Source organism: Bombina bombina, chromosome 2 (assembly GCF_027579735.1).
Source record: "Bombina bombina isolate aBomBom1 chromosome 2, aBomBom1.pri, whole genome shotgun sequence".
In the NCBI taxonomy this organism is placed as follows: Eukaryota; Metazoa; Chordata; class Amphibia; order Anura; family Bombinatoridae; genus Bombina; species Bombina bombina.
The window spans coordinates 1437466929-1437492331 of NC_069500.1; the positions used below are offsets into that span (position 1 = coordinate 1437466929).

A 25403-nucleotide genomic window follows, 5' to 3' on the forward strand; every position below is an offset into this window, starting at 1 on the left:
GCCCTATAACATGACCCCTCACCCTCTAACTGCCTGCACCTATCACGCCCTAATACATGACCCCTCTCCCAAAAACTGCCCTATTACATGACCCCCTCACCCTATAACTGCCTGTACCTATCACTGCCCTATTACATGACCCCTCACCCTATAACTCCTGTACCTATCACTGCCCCTATTACATGACCCCTCACCCCTATACACTGCCTGTACCTATCACTGCCCTATTACATGACCCCCTCACCCTATAAATGCCTGTACCTATCACTGCCCTGATGACATGACCCCTCACCCTATAACTGTCCTAGTACTATCACTGCCCATTACATGACCCATCACCCCTAATACTGCCTGTACCTATCTACTGCCCTATTACAATGACCCCTCACCCTATAACTGCCTGTACCTATCACTGGCCCTATTACCTGACCCCTCACACCTATAACTGTCTGTACCTATCACCTGCCCTATTACATGACCCCTCACCCTATAACTGCCTGTACCTATCACTGCCCTATTACATGACCCCTCACCCTATAACTGCCTGTACCTATCACTGCCCTATTACATGACCCCTCACCCTATAACTGCCCTGTACCTATCACTGCCTATTACATGACCCCTCACCCTATAACTGTCTGTACCTATCACTGCCCTATTACATGACCCCTCACCTTATAACTTGTAACTATCACTGCCCTATTACATGACCCCTCACCCTATAACTGTCTGTACTTATCACTGCCCTATTACATGACCCCTCACCCTATAACTGCCTGTACCTATCACTGCCCTTTTACATGGCCCCTCACCATATAACTGCCTGTATCTATCACTGCCCTATTACATGATTCCTGACCCTATAACTGCCTGTACCTATCACTGCCCTATTACATGACCCCTCACCCTATAACTGCCCTGTACCTATCACTGCCCTATTACATGACCCCTCCTATAACTGTCTGTACCTATCACTGCCCTATTACATGACCCCTCACCCTATAACTGTCTGTACCTATCACTGCCCTATTACATGACCCTCACCCTATAACTGCCTGTACCTATCACTGCCCTATTACGATGACCCCTCACCCTATAACTGCCTGTACCATATCACTGCCCCTATTACATGACCCCTCACCCTATAACTGCCTGTACCTATCACTGCCCTATTACATGACCCCTCACCCTATAACTGCCTGTACCTATCACTGCCCTATTACATGACCCCTCACCCTATCACTGCCCTATTACATGACCCCTCACCCTATAACTGTCTGTACCTATCACTGCCCTATTACATGACCCCCTCACCCTATAACTGTCTGTACCTATCACTGCCCTATTACATGACCCCTCACCTTATAACTTCCTGTAACTATCACTGCCCTATTACATGACCCCTCACCCTATAACATGTCTGTACTTATCACTGCCCTATTACATGACCCTCACCCTATAACTGCCTGTACCTATCACTGCCCTATTACATGACCCCTCAACCCTATAACTGCCTGTACCTATCACTGCCCTATTACATGACCCCTCACCCTAAATCTGTCTGTAACTATCACTGCCTTATTACATGACCCCTCACCTTATAACTTGTAACTATCACTGCCCAATTACATGACCCCTCACCCTATAACTGTCTGTACTTATCACTGCCCTATTACATGACCCCTCACCCTATAACTGCCTGTACCTATCACTGCCCTATTACATGACCCCTCACAATATAACTGTCTGTACCTATCACTGCCCTATTACATGAGCCCTCACCCTATAACTGTCTGCACCTATCACTGCCCTATTACATGACCCCTCACCCTATAACTGCCTGTACCTATCACTGCCCTATTACATGACCCCTCACCCTATAACTGTCTTGTACCTATCACTGCCCTATTACATGCCCCCTCACCCTATAACTGCCTGTACCTATCACTGCCCTATTACATGATCCCTGGACCCTATAACTGTCTGTACCTAATCACTGCCCTATTACATGACCCTTCACCCTTATACTGTACCTATCACTGCCCTATTACATGACCCCCCTCACCCTATAACTGCCTGTACCTATCACTGCCCTATTACATGACCCTCACCCTATAACTGTCTGTACCTATCACTGCCCTATTACATGACCCCTCACCCTATAACTGCCTGTACCTATCACTGCCCTATTACATGAGTCCTCACCCTATAACTGCCCTGTACCTATCACTGCCCTATTACATGACCCCTCACCCTATAACTGCCTGTACCTATCACTGCCCCTATTACATGACCCCTCACCCTATAACTGCCTGTACCTATCACTGCCCTATTACATGACCCCTCACCCTATAACTGTCTGTACCTATCACTGCCCTATTACATGACCCCTCACCCTATAACTGCCTGTACCTATCACTGCCCTTTTACATGGCCCCTCACCATATAACTGCCTGTACCTATCACTGCCCTATTACATGATTCCTGACCCTATAACTGCCTGTACCTATCACTGCCCTATTACATGACCCCTCACCCTATAACTGCCTGTACCTATCACTGCCCTATTACATGACACCTCACCCTATAACTGTCTGTACCTATCACTGCCCTATTACATGACCACTCACCCTATAACTGCCTGTACCTATCACTGCCCTATTACATGATTCCTCACCCTATAACTGCCTGTACCTATCACTGCCCTATTACATGACCCCTCACCCTATAACTGCCTGTACCTATCACTGCCCTATTACATGACCCCTCACCCTATAACTGCCTGTACCTATCACTGCCCTATTACATGACCCCTCACCCTATAACTGCCTGTACCTATCACTGCCCTATTACATGACCCCTCACCCTATAACTGCCTGTACCTATCACTGCCCTATTACATGATTCCTCACCCTATCACTGCCCTATTACATGACCCCTCACCCTATAACTGTCTGTACCTATCACTGCCCTATTACATGACCCCTCACCCTATATCTGTCTGTAACTATCACTGCCTTATTACATGACCCCTCACCTTATAACTTGTAACTATCACTGCCCTATTACATGACCCCTCACCCTATAACTGTCTGTACTTATCACTGCCCTATTACATGACCCCTCACCCTATAACTGCCTGTACCTATCACTGCCCTATTACATGATTCCTGACCCTATAACTGCCTGTACCTATCACTGCCCTATTACATGACCCCTCACCCTATAACTGCCTGTACCTATCACTGCCCTATTACATGACCCCTCACCCTATAACTGCCTGTACCTATCACTGCCCTATTACATGACCCCTCACCCTATAACTGTCTGTACCTATCACTGCCCTATTACATGACCCCTCACCCTATAACTGTCCTGTACCTATCACTGCCCTATTACATGACCCCTCACCCTATAACTGCCTGTACCTATCACTGCCCTATTACATGACCCCTCACCCTATAACTGCCTGTACCTATCACTGCCCTATTACATGATCCCCTCACCCTATAACTGCCTGTACCTATCACTGCCCTATTACATGACCCCTCACCCTATAACTGTCTGTATCTATCACTGCCCTATTACATGACCCCTCACCCTATAACTGCCTGTACCTATCACTGCCCTATTACATGACCCCTCACCCTATAACTGCCTGTACCTATCACTGCCCTATTACATGATTCCTCACCCTATAACTGCCTGTACCTATCACTGCCCTATTACATGACCCCTCACCCTATAACTGCCTGTACCTATCACTGCCCTATAACATGACCCCTCACCTATAACTGCCTGTACCTATTACTGCCCTATTACATGACCCCTCACCCTATAACTGCCCTGTACCTATCACTGCCCTATTACATGACCCCTCACCCTATAACTGCCTGTACCTATCACTGCCCTATTACATGACCCTCACCCTATAACTGCCTGTACCTATCACTGCCCTATTACATGACCCCTCACCCTATCGCTGCCTCTATTACATGACCCCTCACCCTATAACTGCCTGTACCTATCACTGCACTATTACATGACCCCTCACCCTATCACTGTCCCTATTACATTGACCCCTCACCCTATATCTGTCTGTAACTATCACTCTTATTACATGACCCCTCACCCTTATAACTTCTGTAACCTATCACTGCCCTATTACATGACCCCTCACCCTATAACTGTCCTGTACCTATCACTGCCCTATTACATGACCCCTCACCCTATAACTGCCTGTACCTATCACTGCCCTATTACATGACCCCTCACCCTATAACTGTCTGTACCTATCACTGCCCTATTACATGACCCCTCACCCTATAACTGCCTGTACCTATCACTGCCCTATTACATGACCCCTCACCCTATAACTGCCTGTACCTATCACTGCCCTATTACATGACCCCTCACCCTATAACTGTCTGTACCTATCACTGCCCTATTACATGACCCCTCACCCTATAACTGCCTGTACCTATCACTGCCCTATTACATGATTCCTGACCCTATAACTGCCTGTACCTATCACTGCCCTATTACATGATCCCTCACCCTATAACTGCCTGTACCTATCACTGCCCTATTACATGACCCCTCACCCTATAACTGCCTGTACCTATCACTGCCCTATTACATGACCCCTCACCCTATAACTGCCTGTACCTATCACTGCCCTATTACATGACCCCTCACCCTATAACTGCCCTGTACCTATCACTGCCCTATTACATGACCCCCTCACCCTATAACTGCCTGTACCTATCACTGCCCTATTACATGACCCCTCACCCTATAACTGCCTGTACCTATCACTGCCCTATTACATGACCCCTCACCCTATCGCTGCCCTATTACATGACCCCTCACCCTATAACTGCCTGTACCTATCACTGCACTATTACATGACCCCTCACCCTATCACTGCCCTATTACATGACCCCTCACCCTATATCTGTCTGTAACTATCACTGCCTTATTACATGACCCCTCTACATGACCCCTCACATTATAACTTGTAACTATCACTGCCCTATTACATGACCCCTCACCCTATAACTGTCTGTACTTATCACTGCCCTATTACATGACCCCTCACCCTATAACTGCCTGTACCTATCACTGCCCTATTACATGACCCCTCACCCTATCGCTGCCCTATTACATGACCCCTCACCCTATAACTGCCTGTACCTATCACTGCACTATTACATGACCCCTCACCCTATCACTGCCCTATTACATGACCCCTCACCCTATATCTGTCTGTAACTATCACTGCCCTATTACATGACCCCCTCACCCTATAACTGTCTGTACTTATCACTGCCCTATTACATGACCCCTCACCCTATAACTGCCTGCACCTATCACTGCCCTATTACATGACCCCTCACCCTATCACTGCCCTATTACATGACCCCTCACCCTATCACTGCCCTATTACATGACCCCCCTCACCCTATAACTGCCTGTACCTATCACTGCCCTATTACATGACCCCTCACCCCTATAACTGCCTGTACCTATCACTGCCCTATTACATGACCCCTCACCCTATAACTGCCTGTACCTATCACTGCCCTATTACATGACCCCTCACCCTATAACTGCCTGTACCTATCACTGCCCTATTACATGACCCCTCACCCTATAACTGCCTGTACCTATCACTGCCCTATTACATGACCCCTCACCCTATAACTGCCTGTACCTATCACTGCCCTATTACATGACCCCTCACCCTATCGCTGCCCTATTACATGACCCTTCACCCTATAACTGCCTGTACCTATCACTACCCTATTACATGACCCCTCACCCTATAACTGTCTGTACCTATCACTGCCCTATTACATGACCCCTCACCCTATATCTGTCTGTAACTATCACTGCCTTATTACATGACCCCTCACCTTATAACTTGTAACTATCACTGCCCTATTACATGACCCCTCACCCTATAACTGCCTGTACCTATCACTGCCCTATTACATGATACCTCACCCTATAACTGCCTGTACCTATCACTGCCCTATTACATGACCCCTCACCCTATATCTGTCTGTAACTATCACTGCCTTATTACATGACCCCTCACCTTATAACTTGTAACTATCACCTGCCCTATTACATGACCCCTCACCCTATAACTGCCTGTACCTATCACTGCCCTATTACATGATACCTCACCCTATAACTGCCTGTACCTATCACTGCACTATTACATGACCCCTCACCCTATCACTGCCCTATTACATGACCCCTCACCCTATATCTGTCTGTAACTATCACTGCCCTATTACATGACCCCTCACCCTATAACTGTCTGTACTTATCACTGCCCTATTACATGACCCCTCACCCTATAACTGCCTGCACCTATCACTGCCCTATTACATGACCCCTCACCCTATCACTGCCCTATTACATGACCCCTCACCCTATCACTGCCCTATTACATGACCCCCTCACCCTATAACTGCCTGTACCTATCACTGCCCTATTACATGACCCCTCACCCTATAACTGCCTGTACCTATCACTGCCCTATTACATGACCCCTCACCCTATAACTGTCTGTACCTATCACTGCCCTATTACATGACCCCTCACCCTATAACTGCCTGTACCTATCACTGCCCTATTACATGACCCCTCACCCTATAACTGCCTGTACCTATCACTGCCCTATTACATGACCCCTCACCCTATAACTGCCTGTACCTATCACTGCCCTATTACATGACCCCTCACTCTATAACTGTCTGTACCTATCACTGCCCTATTACATGACCCCTCACCCTATAACTGTCTGTACCTATCACTGCCCTATTACATGACCCCTCACCCTATAACTGTCTGTACCTATCACTGCCCTATTACATGACCCCTCACCCTATAACTGCCTGTACCTATCACTGCCCTATTACATGATTCCTCACCCTATAACTGCCTGTACCTATCACTGCCCTATTACATGACCCCTCACCCTATAACTGTCTGTATCTATCACTGCCCTATTACATGACCCCTCACCCTATAACTGCCTGTACCTATCACTGCCCTATTACATGACCCCTCACCCTATAACTGCCTGTACCTATCACTGCCCTATTACATGATTCCTCACCCTATAACTGCCTGTACCTATCACTGCCCTATTACATGACCCCTCACCCTATAACTGCCTGTACCTATCACTGCCCTATAACATGACCCCTCACCCTATAACTGCCTGTACCTATTACTGCCCTATTACATGACCCCTCACCCTATAACTGCCCTGTACCTATCACTGCCCTATTACATGACCCCTCACCCTATAACTGCCTGTACCTATCACTGCCCTATTACATGACCCCTCACCCTATAACTGCCTGTACCTATCACTGCCCTATTACATGACCCCTCACCCTATCGCTGCCCTATTACATGACCCCTCACCCTATAACTGCCTGTACCTATCACTGCACTATTACATGACCCCTCACCCTATCACTGCCCTATTACATGACCCCTCACCCTATATCTGTCTGTAACTATCACTGCCTTATTACATGACCCCTCACATTATAACTTGTAACTATCACTGCCCTATTACATGACCCCTCACCCTATAACTGTCTGTACTTATCACTGCCCTATTACATGACCCCTCACCCTATAACTGCCTGTACCTATCACTGCCCTATTACATGACCCCTCACCCTATCGCTGCCCTATTACATGACCCCTCACCCTATAACTGCCTGTACCTATCACTGCACTATTACATGACCCCTCACCCTATCACTGCCCTATTACATGACCCCTCACCCTATATCTGTCTGTAACTATCACTGCCCTATTACATGACCCCTCACCCTATAACTGTCTGTACCTATCACTGCCCTATTACATGATTCCTCACCCTATAACTGCCTGTACCTATCACTGCCCTATTACATGACCCCTCACCCTATAACTGCCTGTACCTATCACTGCCCTATAACATGACCCCTCACCCTATAACTGCCTGTACCTATCACTGCCCTATTACATGACCCCTCACCCTATAACTGCCCTGTACCTATCACTGCCCTATTACATGACCCCTCACCCTATAACTGCCTGTACCTATCACTGCCCTATTACATGACCCCTCACCCTATAACTGCCTGTACCTATTACTGCCCTATTACATGACCCCTCACCCTATCGCTGCCCTATTACATGACCCCTCACCCTATAACTGCCTGTACCTATCACTGCACTATTACATGACCCCTCACCCTATCACTGCCCTATTACATGACCCCTCACCCTATATCTGTCTGTAACTATCACTGCCTTATTACATGACCCCTCACCTTATAACTTGTAACTATCACTGCCCTATTACATGACCCCTCACCCTATAACTGTCTGTACTTATCACTGCCCTATTACATGACCCCTCACCCTATAACTGCCTGTACCTATCACTGCCCTATTACATGACCCCTCACCCTATCGCTGCCCTATTACATGACCCCTCACCCTATAACTGCCTGTACCTATCACTGCACTATTACATGACCCCTCACCCTATCACTGCCCTATTACATGACCCCTCACCCTATATCTGTCTGTAACTATCACTGCCCTATTACATGACCCCTCACCCTATAACTGTCTGTACTTATCACTGCCCTATTACATGACCCCTCACCCTATAACTGCCTGCACCTATCACTGCCCTATTACATGACCCCTTACCCTATCACTGCCCTATTACATGACCCCTCACCCTATCACTGCCCTATTACATGACCCCCTCACCCTATAACTGCCTGTACCTATCACTGCCCTATTACATGACCCCTCACCCTATAACTGCCTGTACCTATCACTGCCCTATTACATGACCCCTCACCCTATAACTGCCTGTACCTATCACTGCCCTATTACATGACCCCTCACCCTATAACTGCCTGTACCTATCACTGCCCTATTACATGACCCCTCACCCTATAACTGCCTGTACCTATCACTGCCCTATTACATGACCCCTCACCCTATAACTGCCTGTACCTATCACTGCCCTATTACATGACCCCTCACCCTATCGCTGCCCTATTACATGACCCTTCACCCTATAACTGCCTGTACCTATCACTACCCTATTACATGACCCCTCACCCTATAACTGTCTGTACCTATCACTGCCCTATTACATGACCCCTCACCCTATATCTGTCTGTAACTATCACTGCCTTATTACATGACCCCTCACCTTATAACTTGTAACTATCACTGCCCTATTACATGACCCCTCACCCTATAACTGCCTGTACCTTTCACTGCCCTATTACATGATACCTCACCCTATAACTGCCTGTACCTATCACTGCCCTATTACATGACCCCTCACCCTATATCTGTCTGTAACTATCACTGCCTTATTACATGACCCCTCACCTTATAACTTGTAACTATCACTGCCCTATTACATGACCCCTCACCCTATAACTGCCTGTACCTATCACTGCCCTATTACATGATACCTCACCCTATAACTGCCTGTACCTATCACTGCACTATTACATGACCCCTCACCCTATCACTGCCCTATTACATGACCCCTCACCCTATATCTGTCTGTAACTATCACTGCCCTATTACATGACCCCTCACCCTATAACTGTCTGTACTTATCACTGCCCTATTACATGACCCCTCACCCTATAACTGCCTGTACCTATCACTGCCCTATTACATGACCCCTCACCCTATCACTGCCCTATTACATGACCCCTCACCCTATCACTGCCCTATTACATGACCCCCTCACCCTATAACTGCCTGTACCTATCACTGCCCTATTACATGACCCCTCACCCTATAACTGCCTGTACCTATCACTGCCCTATTACATGACCCCTCACCCTATAACTGCCTGTACCTATCACTGCCCTATTACATGACCCCTCACCCTATAACTGCCTGTACCTATCACTGCCCTATTACATGACCCCTCACCCTATAACTGCCTGTACCTATCACTGCCCTATTACATGACCCCTCACCCTATAACTGCCTGTACCTATCACTGCCCTATTACATGACCCCTCACCCTATCGCTGCCCTATTACATGACCCTTCACCCTATAACTGCCTGTACCTATCACTACCCTATTAAATGACCCCTCACCCTATAACTGTCTGTACCTATCACTGCCCTATTACATGACCCCTCACCCTATATCTGTCTGTAACTATCACTGCCTTATTACATGACCCCTCACCTTATAACTTGTAACTATCACTGCCCTATTACATGACCCCTCACCCTATAACTGCCTGTACCTATCACTGCCCTATTACATGATACCTCACCCTATAACTGCCTGTACCTATCACTGCCCTATTACATTACCCCTCACCCTATAACTGCCTGTACCTTTCACTGCCCTATTACATGATTCCTCACCCTATAACTGCCTGTACCTATCACTGCCCTATTACATGACCCCTAACCCTATAACTGTCTGTACCTATCATTTCCCTATTACATGACCCTCACCCTATAACTGTCTGTACCTATCATTTCCCTATTACATGACCCCTCACCCTATAACTGTCTGTACCTATCATTTCCCTATTACATGACCCCTCACCCTATAACTGTCTGTACCTATCACTGCACTATTACATGACCCCTCACCCTATAACTGTCTGTACCTATCACTGCCCTATTACATGACCCCTCACCCTATAACTGCCTGTACCTATCACTGCCTTATTACATGACCCCTCACCCTATAACTGCCTGTACCTATCACTGCCCTATTACATGACCCCTCAACCTATCGCTGCCCTATTACATGACCCCTCACCCTATAACTGCCTGTACCTATCACTGCACTATTACATGACCCCTCACCCTATCACTGCCCTATTACATGACCCCTCACCCTATATCTGTCTGTAACTATCACTGCCTTATTACATGACCCCTCACCTTATAACTTGTAACTATCACTGCCCTATTACATGACCCCTCACCCTATAGCTGTCTGTACTTATCACTGCCCTATTACATGACCCCTCACCCTATAACTGCCTGTACCTATCACTGCCCTATTACATGACCCCTCACCCTATCGCTGCCCTATTACATGACCCCTCACCCTATAACTGCCTGTACCTATCACTGCACTATTACATGACCCCTCACCCTATCACTGCCCTATTACATGACCCCTCACCCTATATCTGTCTGTAACTATCACTGCCCTATTACATGACCCCTCACCCTATAACTGTCTGTACTTATCACTGCCCTATTACATGACCCCTCACCCTATAACTGCCTGCACCTATCACTGCCCTATTACATGACCCCTCACCCTATCACTGCCCTATTACATGACCCCTCACCCTATCACTGCCCTATTACATGACCCCCTCACCCTATAACTGCCTGTACCTATCACTGCCCTATTACATGACCCCTCACCCTATAACTGCCTGTACCTATCACTGCCCTATTACATGACCCCTCACCCTATAACTGCCTGTACCTATCACTGCCCTATTACATGACCCCTCACCCTATAACTGCCTGTACCTATCACTGCCCTATTACATGACCCCTCACCCTATAACTGCCTGTACCTATCACTGCCCTATTACATGACCCCTCACCCTATAACTGCCTGTACCTATCACTGCCCAATTACATGACCCCTCACGCTATCGCTGCCCTATTACATGACCCTTCACCCTATAACTGCCTGTACCTATCACTGCCCTATTACATGACCCCTCACCCTATAACTGTCTGTACCTATCACTGCCCTATTACATGACCCCTCACCCTATATCTGTCTGTAACTATCACTGCCTTATTACATGACCCCTCACCTTATAACTTGTAACTATCACTGCCCTATTACATGACCCCTCACCCTATAACTGCCTGTACCTATCACTGCCCTATTACATGATTCCTCACCCTATAACTGCCTGTACCTATCACTGCCCTATTACATTACCCCTCACCCTATAACTGCCTGTACCTATCACTGCCCTATTACATGATTCCTCACCCTATAACTGCCTGTACCTATCACTGCCCTATTACATGACCCCTAACCCTATAACTGTCTGTACCTATCACTGCCCTATTACATGACCCCTAACCCTATAACTGTCTGTACCTATCATTTCCCTATTACATGACCCTCACCCTATAACTGTCTGTACCTATCATTTCCCTATTACATGACCCCTCACCCTATAACTGTCTGTACCTATCATTTCCCTATTACATGACCCCTCACCCTATAATTGTCTGTACCTATCACTGCACTATTACATGACCCCTCACCCTATAACTGTCTGTACCTATCACTGCCCTATTACATGACCCCTCACCCTATAACTGCCTGTACCTATCACTGCCTTATTACATGACCCCTCACCCTATAACTGCCTGTACCTATCACTGCCCTATTACATGACCCCTCACCCTATAACTGCCTGTACCTATCGCTGCCCTATAACATAACCCCTCACCCTATAACTGCCTGTACCTATCACTGCCCTATTACATGACCCCTCACCCTATAACTGTCTGTACCTATCACTGCCCTATTACATGACCCCTCACCCTATAAATGCCTGTACCTATCACTGCCCTATTACATGACCCCTCACCCTATAACTGCCTGTACCTATCACTGCCCTATTACATGACCCCTCACCCTATAACTGTACCTATCATTGCCCTATTACATGACCCCTCACCCTATAACTGCCTGTACCTATCGCTGCCCTATAACATAACCCCTCACCCTATAACTGCCTGTACCTATCACTGCCCTATTACATGACCCCTCACCCTATAACTGTCTGTACCTATCACTGCCCTATTACATGACCCCTCACCCTATAAATGCCTGTACCTATCACTGCCCTATTACATGACCCCTCACCCTATAACTGCCTGTACCTATCACTGCCCTATTACATGACCCCTCACCCTATAACTGTCTGTACCTATCACTGCCTTATTACGTGAGCCCTCACCGTATAGCTACCTGTACCTATCACTGCCCTATTACATGACCCCTCACCCTATACTGTACCTATCATTGCCCTATTACATGACCCCTCACCCTATAACTGCCTGTACCTATCGCTGCCCTATAACATAACCCCTCACCCTATAACTGCCTGTACCTATCACTGCCCTATTACATGACCCCTCACCCTATAACTGTCTGTACCTATCACTGCCCTATTACATGACCCCTCACCCTATAAATGCCTGTACCTATCACTGCCCTATTACATGACCCCTCACCCTATAACTGCCTGTACCTATCACTGCCCTATTACATGACCCCTCACCCTATAACTGTCTGTACCTATCACTGCCTTATTACGTGAGCCCTCACCGTATAGCTACCTGTACCTATCACTGCCCTATTACATGAACCCTCACCCTATTACTGCCTGTACCTATCACTGCCCTATTACATGACCCCTCACCCTATAACTGTCTGTACCTATCACTGCCCTATTACATGACCCCTCACCCTATAACTGTCTGTACCTATCACTGCCCTATTACATGACCCCTCACCCTATAACTGCCCTGTACCTATCACTGCCCTATTACATGACCCCTCACCCTATAACTGCCTGTACCTATCACTGCCCTATAACATGACCCCTCACCCTATAACTGCCTGTACCTATCACTGCCCTATTACATGACCCCTCACCCTATAACTGTCTGTACCTATCACTGCCCTATTACATGACCCCCTCACCCTATAACTGTCTGTACCTATCACTGCCCTATTACATGACCCCTCACCCTATAACTGTCTGTACCTATCACTGCCCTATTACATGATTCCTCACCCTATAACTGTCTGTACCTATCACTGCCATATTACATGACCCCTCACCCTATAACTGTCTGTACCTATCACTGCCCTATTACCTGACCCCTCACCCTATAACTGCCCTATTACATGATTCCTCACCCTATAACTGCCTGTACCTATCACTGCCCTATTACATGACCCCTCTAACTATAAGCGCTCTATATGGATCATGGAGGCAATCTCACAATCTTTGGGACAGTTACAGCTAGTAGCACACTCACCCAGCTGGTTGAAAGGCCCTTCTATGTACAGGAAGCTGTATTCCTCTATGTATTTCTCACTGTAATCAGACACCCACACACTCTGCATGTTTTCTGCAATGTTCTGCAGACACAGGGTCAGCAGGCTGGATGGGATTCTGGTTCGTGGCATTGTCTTATGTGCCTGACCTGATCTGCATAGAAATAATTACAGGTTACAGGAAGACAGACCTGGGACAGTCTCACAACCCAGGACACAGTCTCACACCCCAGGAACAGTGTCACACCCAAGGACACAGTCTCACACCCCAGGAACACAGTCTCACACCCCAGGAACACAGTCTCACACCCCAGGACACAGTCTCGCACCCGAGGACACAGTCTCACAACCCCAGGAACACAGTCTCACACCCCAGGAACACAGTCTCACACCCCAGGACACAGTCTTGCACCCGAGGACACAGTCTCACAACCCCAGGACACAGTCTCACACCCCAGGAACACAGTCTCACACCCCAGGAACACAGTCTCACACGCCAGGAACACAGTCTCACACCCCAGGACACAGTCTTGCACCCGAGGACACAGTCTCACAACCCCAGGAACACAGTCTCACACCCCAGGAACACAGTCTCACACCCCAGGAACACAGTCTCACACCCCAGGAACACAGTCTCACACCCCAGGACACAGTCTCACACCCCAGGAACACAGTCTCACAACCCCAGGAACACAGTCTCACACCCCAGGAACACAGTCTCACACCACAGGAACACAGTCTCACACCCCAGGAACACAGTCTCACACCCCAGGAACACAGTCTCACACCCCAGGAACAGTCTCACACCCAAGGACACAGTCTCACACCCAAGGACACAGTCTCACACCCAAGGACACAGTCTCACACCCCAGGAACAGTCTCACACCCAAGGACACAGTCTCACACCCCAGGAACACAGTCTCACAGCCCAGGAACACAGTCTCACAACCCCAGGACACAGTCTCACACCCCAGGAACAGTCTCACACCCCAGGAACACAGTCTCACAGCCCTTGGAACACAGTCTCACACCCCAGGACACAGTCTCACACTTCAGGAACACAGTCTCACACCCCAGGAACACAGTCTCACACTTCAGGAACACAGTCTCACACCCCAGGAACACAGTCTCACAACCCAGGAACACAATCTCACAACCCCAGGACACAGTCTCACAACCCCAGGACACAGTCTCACAACCCCAGGACACAGTCTCACAACCCCAGGACACAGTCTCACACTCGAGGACACAGTCTCACAACCCCAGGACACAGTCTCACAACCCCAGGACACAGTCTCACAACCCCAGGACACAGTCTCACAACACCCAGAACACAGTCTCACAACCCCAGGACACAGTCTCACACCCCAGGACACAGTCTCACAACCCCAGGACACAGTCTCACAACACCCAGAACACAGTCTCACAACCCCAGGACACAGTCTCACACCCCAGGACACATTGTCACAAACCAGGACACAGTCTCACACCCCAGGACACAGTCTCACACCCCAGGACACAGTCTCACACCCCAGGAACACAGCACTGTGTGAGCCTGTCCTGACAATAAGCCATCAGTATTCACTCAGCACTGTGTGAGCCAGTCCTGATACTAAGCAGTCAGCTTTTATTCAGTACTGTGTAAGCCTGTCCTGATAATAAGCAGTCAGCATTTACTCAGCACTGTGTGTGGCTGTCCAGATAATAAGCTTCAGGAACACAGTCTCACACCCCAGGAACACAGTCTCACACTTCAGGAACACAGTCTCACACCCCAGGAACACAGTCTCACAACCCAGGAACACAATCTCACAACCCCAGGACACAGTCTCACAACCCCAGGACACAGTCTCACACCCCAGGACATAGTCTCACAACCCCAGGACACAGTCTCACAACCCCAGGACACAGTCTCACAACCCCAGGACACAGTCTCACACTCGAGGACACAGTCTCACAACCCCAGGACACAGTCTCACAACCCCAGGACACAGTCTCACAACCCAGGAACACAATCTCACAACCCAGGAACACAATCTCACAACCCCAGGACACAGTCTCACAACCCCAGGACACAGTCTCACAACCCCAGGACACAGTCTCACAACACCCAGAACACAGTCTCACAACCCCAGGACACAGTCTCACACCCCAGGACACAGTCTCACAACCCCAGGACACAGTCTCACAACACTCAGAACACAGTCTCACAACCCCAGGACACAGTCTCACACCCCAGGACACATTGTCACAAACCAGGACACAGTCTCACACCCCAGGACACAGTCTCACACCCCAGGACACAGTCTCACACCCCAGGAACACAGCACTGTGTGAGCCTGTCCTGACAATAAGCCATCAGTATTCACTCAGCACTGTGTGAGCCAGTCCTGATACTAAGCAGTCAGCTTTTATTCAGTACTGTGTAAGCCTGTCCTGATAATAAGCAGTCAGCATTTACTCAGCACTGTGTGTGGCTGTCCAGATAATAAGCAGTCAGCATTTACTCAGCACTGTGTGAGCCTGTCCTGATACTAAACAGTCAGCATTTACTCAGCACTGTGTGTGGCTGTCCTGATAATAAGCAGTCAGCATTTACTCAGCACTGTGTGAGCCTGTCCTGATAATAAGCAGTCACCATTCACTCAGCACTGTGTGAGCCTGCCCTGATAATAACCAGTGAGCATTTACTCAGCACTGTCTGAGCCTGTCCTGATAATAAGCAGTCAGCATTCACTCAGCACTGTGTGTGGCTGTCCTGATAATAAGCAGTCAGTATTCACTCAAAACTGTGTGAGCCAGTCCTGATAATAAGCAGTCAGCATTCACTCAGCACTGTGTGAGCCAGTCCTGATAATAAGCAGTCAGCTTTCACTCAGCACTGTGTGAGCCTGTTCTGATAATAAGCAGTCACCATTCACTCAGCACTGTGTGAGCCTGCCCTGATAATAACCAGTGAGCATTTACTCAGCACTGTCTGAGCCTGTCCTGATAATAAGCAGTCAGCATTCACTCAGCACTGTGTGTGGCTGTCCTGATAATAAGCAGTCAGTATTCACTCAAAACTGTGTGAGCCAGTCCTGATAATAAGCAGTCAGCATTCACTCAGCACTGTGTGAGCCAGTCCTGATAATAAGCAGTCAGCTTTCACTCAGCAATGTGTGAGCCTGTCCTGATAATAAGCAGTCAACATTCACTCAGCACTGTCTGAGCCTGTCCTGATAATACGCAGTCATTATTCACTCAGCACTGTGTGAGCCTGTACTGATAATAAGCAGTCAGCATTCACTCAGCACTGTGTGAGCCTAACCTGATAATAAGCAGTCAGCATTCACTCAGCACTGTGTGAGCCTAACCTGATAATAAGCAGTCACCATTCACTCAGCACTGTGTGAGCCTGTCCTGATAATAAGCAGTCAGCATTCACTCAGCACTGTGTGAGCCTATCCTGATAATAAGCAGTCAGCATTCACTCAGCACTGTGTGAGCCTGTCCTGATAATAAGCAGAGACACAGATCTCTGTGAGTTGTTGAGGGGACACAACAGCTCAGTTTGTGGTTAGTAAATATCTGTCTCCAGCAACACTCTTGCGAACAAAGGGTTAACTATAATGATGTCATCTTGTACTCACCGAGGGTGCGTCTCTCTGCCCTGCCCACTCCTGCCTCTTCCTGGTGTGTTATGCTTTCCTGAGATTGACTGTATATCCAGGCAATGTGCACACTCTGCTTATTTACACTAGTGCCCCTGTATACTGCACTTACTCACACTAGTGCCCTTGTATACTGTGCTTACTCACACTAGTGCCCTTGTATACTGTGCTTACTCACACTAGTGTCCCTGTATACTGTGCTTACTCACACTAGTGCCCCTGTATACTGTGCTTACTCACACTAGTACCCTTGTACACTGTGCTTACTCACACTAGTGTCCCTGTATACTGCACTTACTCACACTGGTGCCCTTGTATACTGTGCTTACTCACACTAGTGCCCTTGTATACTGTGCTTACTCACACTAGCGTCCCTGTATACTGTGCTTACTCACACTAGTGCCCTTGTATACTGTGCTTACTCACACTAGTGTCCCTGTATACTGTGCTTACTCACACTAGTGCCCCTGTATACTGTGCTTACTCACACTAGTACCCTTGTATACTGTGCTTACTCACACTAGTGCCCTTGTATACTGTGCTTACTCAAACTAGTGTCCCTGTATACTGTGCTTACTCACACTAGTGCCCCTGTATACTGCACTTACTCACACTAGTGCCCTTGTATACTGTGCTTACTCACACTAGTGCCCTTGTATACTGTGCTTACTCACACTAGTGTCCCTGTATACTGTGCTTACTCACACTAGTGCCCCTGTATACTATGCTTACTCACACTAGTACCCTTGTATACTGTGCTTACTCACACTAGTGCCCTTGTATACTGTGCTTACTCACACTAGTGTCCCTGTATACTGTGCTTACTCACACTAGTGCCCCTGTATACTGCACTTACTCACACTAGTGCCCTTGTATACTGTGCTTACTCACACTAGTGCCCTTGTATACTGTGCTTACTCACACTAGTGTCCCTGTATACTGTGCTTACTCACACTAGTGCCCCTGTATACTGCACTTACTCACACTAGTGCCCTTGTATACTGTGCTTACTCACACTAGTGCCCTTGTATACTGCACTTACTCACACTAGTGCCCCTGTATACTGCACTTACTGACACTAGTGCCCTTGTATACTGTGCTTACTCAAACTAGTGCCCCTGTATACTCTGCTTACTCACACTAGTGCCCTTGTTTACTGTGCTTACTCACACTAGTGTCCCTGTATACTGTGCTTACTCACACTAGTGCCCCTGTATACTGTGCTTACTCACACTAGTGCCCCTGTATACTGCACTTACTCACACTAGCATCCCTGTATACTCTGCTTACTCACACTAGTGCCCCCTGTATACTGTGCTTACTCACACTAGTGCCCCTGTATACCGTGCTTACTCACACTAGTGCCCTTGTATACTGTGCTTACTCACACTAGTGCCCTTGTATACTGTGCTTACTCACACTAGTGCCCTTGTATACTGCACTTGCTCACACTAGTGCCCTTGTATACTGTGCTTACTCACACTAGTGCCCCTGTATACTCTGCTTACTCACACTAGTGCCCTTGTATACTGTGTTTACTCACACTAGTGTCCCTGTATACTGCGCTTACTCACACTAGTGCCCTTGTATACTGTGTTTACTCACACTAGTGCCCCTGTATACTCTGCTTACTCACACTAGTGCCCTTGTATACTGTGCTTACTCACACTAGTGTCCCTGTATACTGTGCTTACTCACACTAGTGCCCCTGTATACTGCACTTACTCACACTAGTGCCCCTGTATACTGCACTTACTCACACTAGTGCCCCTGTATACTCTGCTTACTCACACTAGTGCCCTTGTATACTGTGTTTACTCACACTAGTGTCCCTGTATACTGCGCTTACTCACACTAATGCCCTTGTATACTGTGTTTACTCACACTCGTGCCCCTGTATACTCTGCTTACTCACACTAGTGCCCCCTGTATACTGTGCTTACTCACACTAGTGTCCCTGTATACTGTGCTTACTTACACTAGAGCCCCTGTTTACTGTACTTACTCACACTAGTGCCCCTGTATACTGTACTTACTCACACTAGTGCCCCTGTATACTGTGCTTATTCACACTAGTGCCCCTGTATACTGTACTTACTCACACTAGTGCTCTTGTATACTGTGCTTACTCACACTAGTGTTCCTGTATACTGTGCTTACTCACACTAGTGCCCCTGTATACTGTGCTTACTCACACTAGTGTCCCTGTATACTGTGCTTACTCACACTAGTGCCCCTGTATACTGTACTTACTCACACTAGTGCCCCTGTATACTGTGCTTACTCACACTAGTGCCCCTGTATACTGTACTTAGTCACACTAGTGCCCTTGTATACTGTGCTTACTCAGACTAGTGTCCCTGTATACTCTGCTTACTCACACTAGTGCCCCCTGTATACTGTGCTTACTCACACTAGTGCCCCTGTATATTCTGCTTACTCACACTAGTGCACCCTGTATACTGCACTCATTCACACTAGTGACCCTGTATATTGTGCTTACTCACACTAGTGCACCCTGTATATTGTGCTTACTCACACTAGTGCACCCTGTATACTGTGTTTACTCACACTAGTGCACGGTGTATACTGCACTTATTCACACTAGTGCACCCTGTATACTGTTCTTACTCACACTAGTGCCCCTGTATACTGCGCTTACTCACACTAGTGCACCCTATATACTGTTCTTACTCACACTAGTGCACCCTGTATACTGTGCTTACTCACACTAGTGCACCCTGTATACTGCGCTTACTCACACTAGTGCACCCTATATACTGTTCTTACTCACACTAGTGCACCCTGTATACTGTGCTTACTCACACTAGTGCACCCTGTATACTGTTCTTACTCACACTAGTGAACCCTGTATACTGTTCTTACTCACACTAGTGCACCCTGTATACTGTTCTTACTCACACTAGTGCACCCTGTATACTGTTCTTACTCACACTAGTGCACCCTGTATACTGTTCTTACTCACACTAGTGCATCCTGTATACTGTTCTTACTCACACTAGTGCACCCTGTATACTGTTCTTACTCACACTAGTGCACCCTGTATACTGTTCTTACTCACACTAGGGCCCCTGTATACTGCGCTTACTCACACTAGTGCACCCTATATACTGTTCTTACTCACACTAGTGCACCCTGTATACTGCGCTTACTCACACTAGTGCACGGTGTATACTGTTCTTACTCACACTAGTGCACCCTGTATACTGTTCTTACTCACACTAGTGCCCCTGTATACTGCGCTTACTCACACTAGTGCACCCTGTATACTGTTCTTACTCACACTAGTGCCCCTGTATACTGCGCTTACTCACACTAGTGCACCCTGTATACTGTTCTTACTCACACTAGTGCCCCTGTATACTGCGCTTACTCACACTAGTGCACCCTATATACTGTTCTTACTCACACTAGTGCACCCTGTATACTGTTCTTACTCACACTAGTGCACCCTGTATACTGTTCTTACTCACACTAGTGCACCCTGTATACTGCGCTTATTCACACTAGCACGCCCACTACGCTGCACTCACTGAAACTTCTCCCTTCTTCTCTCCTTCTAGTTCCCCTCACCCTTCTTCTCTCCCTCTGGTTCCCCTTACCCTTCTCTCCCTGACTCGCTTGCCCCTCTCCCTCTAGTTCCCCTCACCCTTCTTCTCTCCCTCTGTTTCCCCTCACCCTTCTTCTCTCCCTCTGGTTCCCCTCACCCTTCTTCTCTCCCTCTGGTTCCCCTCAGCTTTCTTCTCTCCCTCTGGTTCCCCTCTCCCTTCTTCTCTCCCTGACTCGCTTGCCTCTCTCCCTCTGGTTCCCCTCACCCTTCTTCTCTCCCTCTGGTTCCCCTCACCCTTCTTCTCTCCCTCTAGTTCCCCTCACCCTTCTTCTCTCCCTCTGGTTCCCCTCACCCTTCTTCTCTCCCTCTAGTTCCCCTCACCCTTCTTCTCTCCCTCTGGTTCCCCTCACCCTTCTTCTCTCCCTCTGGTTCCCCTCACCCTTCTTCTCTCCCTCTGGTTCCCCTCACCCTTCTTCTCTCCCTCTAGTTCCCCTCACCCTTCTTCTCTCCCTCTAGTTCCCCTCACCCTTCTTCTCTCCCTCTAGTTCCCCTCACCCTTCTTCTCTCCCTCTAGTTCCCCTCACCCTTCTTCTCTCCCTCTAGTTCCCCTCACCCTTCTTCTCTCCCTCTAGTTTCCCTCTCCCTTCTTCTCTCCCTCTAGTTCCCCTCACCCTTCTTCTCTCCCTCTAGTGCCCCCCGTCCCTTCTCTCCCTCTAGTTCCCCTCTCCCTTCTTCTCTCCCTCTAGTTCCCCTCACCCTTCTTCTCTCCCTCTAGTTTCCCTCACCCTTCTTCTCTCCCTCTAGTTTCCCTCACCCTTCTTCTCTCCCTCTAGTTTCCCTCTCCCTTCTTCTCTCCCTCTAGTTCCCCTCACCCTTCTTCTCTGCCTCTGGTTCCCCTCTCCCTTATTCTCTCCCTCTAGTTCCCCTCACCCTTCTTCTCTCCCTCTAGTGCCCCCCGTCCCTTCTCTCCCTCTAGTTCCCCTCTCCCTTCTTCTCTCCCTCTAGTTTCCCTCTCCCTTCTTCTCTCCCTCTAGTTCCCCTCTCCCTTCTTCTCTCCCTCTAGTTCCCCTCTCCCTTCTTCTCTCCCTCTAGTTTCCCTCTCCCTTCTTCTCTCCCTCTAGTTTCCCTCTCCCTTCTTCTCTCCCTCTGGTTCCCCTCACCCTTCTTCTCTCCCTCTAGTGCCCCTCACCCTTCTTCTCTCCCTCTAGTTCCCCTCTCCCTTCTTCTCTCCCTCTAGTTCCCCTCACCCTTCTTCTCTCCCTCTAGTTTCCCTCTCCCTTCTTCTCTCCCTCTAGTTCCCCTCACCCTTCTTCTCTCCCTCTAGTTCCCCTCACCCTTCTTCTCTCCCTCTAGTGCCCCCCGTCCCTTCTCTCCCTCTAGTTCCCCTCTCCCTTATTCTCTCCCTCTAGTTCCCCTCACCCTTCTTCTCTCCCTCTAGTTTCCCTCACCCTTCTTCTCTCCCTCTAGTTCCCCTCACCCTTCTTCTCTCCCTCTAGTTTCCCTCTCCCTTCTTCTCTCCCTCTAGTTCCCCTCACCCTTCTTCTCTCCCTCTAGTTTCCCTCACCCTTCTTCTCTCCCTCTAGTTCCCCTCACCCTTCTTCTCTCCCTCTAGTTTCCCTCTCCCTTCTTCTCTCCCTCTAGTTTCCCTCTCCCTTCTTCTCTCCCTCTAGTTTCCCTCTCCCTTCTTCTCTCCCTCTGGTTCCCCTCACCCTTCTTCTCTCCCTCTAGTTCCCCTCTCCCTTCTTCTCTCCCTCTAGTTTCCCCTCACCCTTCTTCTCTCCCTCTAGTTCCCCTCACCCTTCTTCTCTCCCTCTAGTTTCCCTCACCCTTCTTCTCTCCCTCTAGTTTCCCTCACCCTTCTTCTCTCCCTCTAGTTTCCCTCACCCTTCTTCTCTCCCTCTAGTTTCCCTCACCCTTCTTCTCTCCCTCTAGTTTCCCTCACCCTTCTTCTCTCCCTCTAGTTTCCCTCTCCCTTCTTCTCTCCCTCTAGTTTCCCTCACCCTTCTTCTCTCCCTCTAGTTTCCCTCCCCTTCTTCTCTCCCTCTAGTTCCCCTCACCCTTCTTCTCTCCCTCTGGTTCCCCTCACCCTTCTTCTCTCCCTCTAGTTTCCCTCCCCTTCTTCTCTCCCTCTGGTTCCCCTCACCCTTCTTCTCTCCCTCTAGTTTCCCTCCCCTTCTTCTCTCCCTCTGGTTCCCCTCACCCTTCTTCTCTCCCTCTGGTTCCCCTCACCCTTCTTCTCTCCCTCTAGTTCCCCTCACCCTTCTTCTCTCCCTCTGGTTCCCCTCACCCTTCTTCTCTCCCTCTGGTTCCCCTCTCCCTTCTTCTCTCCCTCTAGTTTCCCTCACCCTTCTTCTCTCCCTCTAGTTCCCCTCACCCTTCTTCTCTCCCTCTAGTTTCCCTCACCCTTCTTCTCTCCCTCTAGTTTCCCTCTCCCTTCTTCTCTCCCTCTAGTTTCCCTCACCCTTCTTCTCTCCCTCTAGTTTCCCTCTCCCTTATTCTCTCCCTCTAGTTCCCCTCACCCTTCTTCTCTCCCTCTAGTGCCCCCCGTCCCTTCTCTCCCTCTAGTTCCCCTCTCCCTTCTTCTCTCCCTCTAGTTTCCCTCTCCCTTCTTCTCTCCCACTGGTTCCCCTCTCCCTTATTCTCTCCCTTCTTCTCTCCCTCTAGTTCCCCTCTCCCTCTAGTGCCCCCGTCCCTTCTCTCCCTCTTGTTCCCCTCTCCCTTACCGTCTCCCTCTAGTGCCCCCGTCCCTTCTCTCCCTCTAGTGCCCCGTCGCTTCTCTCCCTCTAGTTCCCCTCTCCCTCTAGTGCCCCCCGTCCCTTTTCTCCCTCTAGTTCCCCTCTCCCTTATTCTCTCCCTCTAGTGCCCCCGTCGCTTCTCTCCCTCTAGTTCCCCTCTCCCTCTAGTTCCCCTCTCCCTTATTCTCTCCCTTCTTCTCTCCCTCTAGTTCCCCTCTCCCTTCTTCTCTCCCTCTAGTGCCCCCGTCGCTTCTCTCCCTCTAGTTCCCCTCTCCCTCTGGTTCCCCTCTCCCTTACCGTCTCCCTCTAGTGCCCCCGTCCCTTCTCTCCCACTGGTTCCCCTCTCAGCGTCTCACACTACCACTCCCCTGCTATTTCCTGCTATGACTCACACTCTGACTAATGAGGAGGCTGGACTTTACACCCAGGTGCTGTCAGTGCACAGAGGGATCCAGTGATTTCCTGTCACCAGTGGCTTCTAACCTGCTGCTTTATAACTCATCAGGGGGGGTCACTTATTAACAGGTGACACCAGTTACTGGCTAACCCCAGCCTGTCACATACAGCTGTGTATGACAATAAAACCCCTCAGCTGCCAGAGAGGGATATAGCAACCTCAAAACATTGGCAGTGGCTATGGAAGCCAATAAGTTAAAGCACTTTACACTGAAGCAGTGGGGGTATTAGAAGTTTAACAGTACATGTTATACTCTCATCACTTGCTACTTGTAGACTGTGTCTGTCACCTACAGCAGCCGGGCAGAGAATGTGACTTGTCCCCAGCATTTGTCTGGGAGACCCCGGTATCTCTGTAACTGTCTCCACCAGCACCTGTCTTCATAGACACTTATAATATATACACTTCATATGACATACTATATACACTTCATATGACACTTTATATACACTTCATATGTCATACTATATACACTTCATATGACATACTATATACACTTCATATGACATACTATATACACTTCATATGACATACTATATACACTTCATATGTCATACTATATACACTTCATATGACATACTATATACACTTCATATGACACTTTATATACACTTCATATGTCATACTATATACACTTTATATGACATACTATATACACTTTATATGACATACTATATACATATTATATGTCATACTATATACACTTCATATGTCATACTATATACACTTCATATGACATACTATATACACTTCATATGACACTTTATATACACTTCATATGTCATACTATATACACTTCATATGACATTATATATACAC

At 48.3% G+C, this 25403-nt stretch overlaps 1 long non-coding RNA gene across 10 annotated transcripts; it reads right to left on the bottom strand.

The window, feature by feature from the left end:
- Window positions 1–5006: 5006 nt before the first annotated feature.
- LOC128650442 (uncharacterized) lies at window positions 5007–21752 on the bottom strand. 10 transcript variants are annotated; one of them, XR_008400756.1, is made up of 4 exons: window positions 17801–21752; window positions 6298–14322; window positions 5842–6124; window positions 5007–5227 (listed from the first exon to the last, which is right to left on the bottom strand). It is a non-coding gene; the product is annotated as an uncharacterized LOC128650442 (long non-coding RNA). The 10 variants fall into 10 exon arrangements; XR_008400760.1 differs by lacking the exon at window positions 5007–5227 and having other exon boundaries at window positions 5516–6124; window positions 6298–10379; window positions 10661–14322; XR_008400761.1 differs by lacking the exon at window positions 5007–5227 and having other exon boundaries at window positions 5516–6124; window positions 6298–11204; window positions 11816–14322; window positions 17801–21751.
- Between the last annotated feature and the right edge of the window lie 3651 nt (window positions 21753–25403).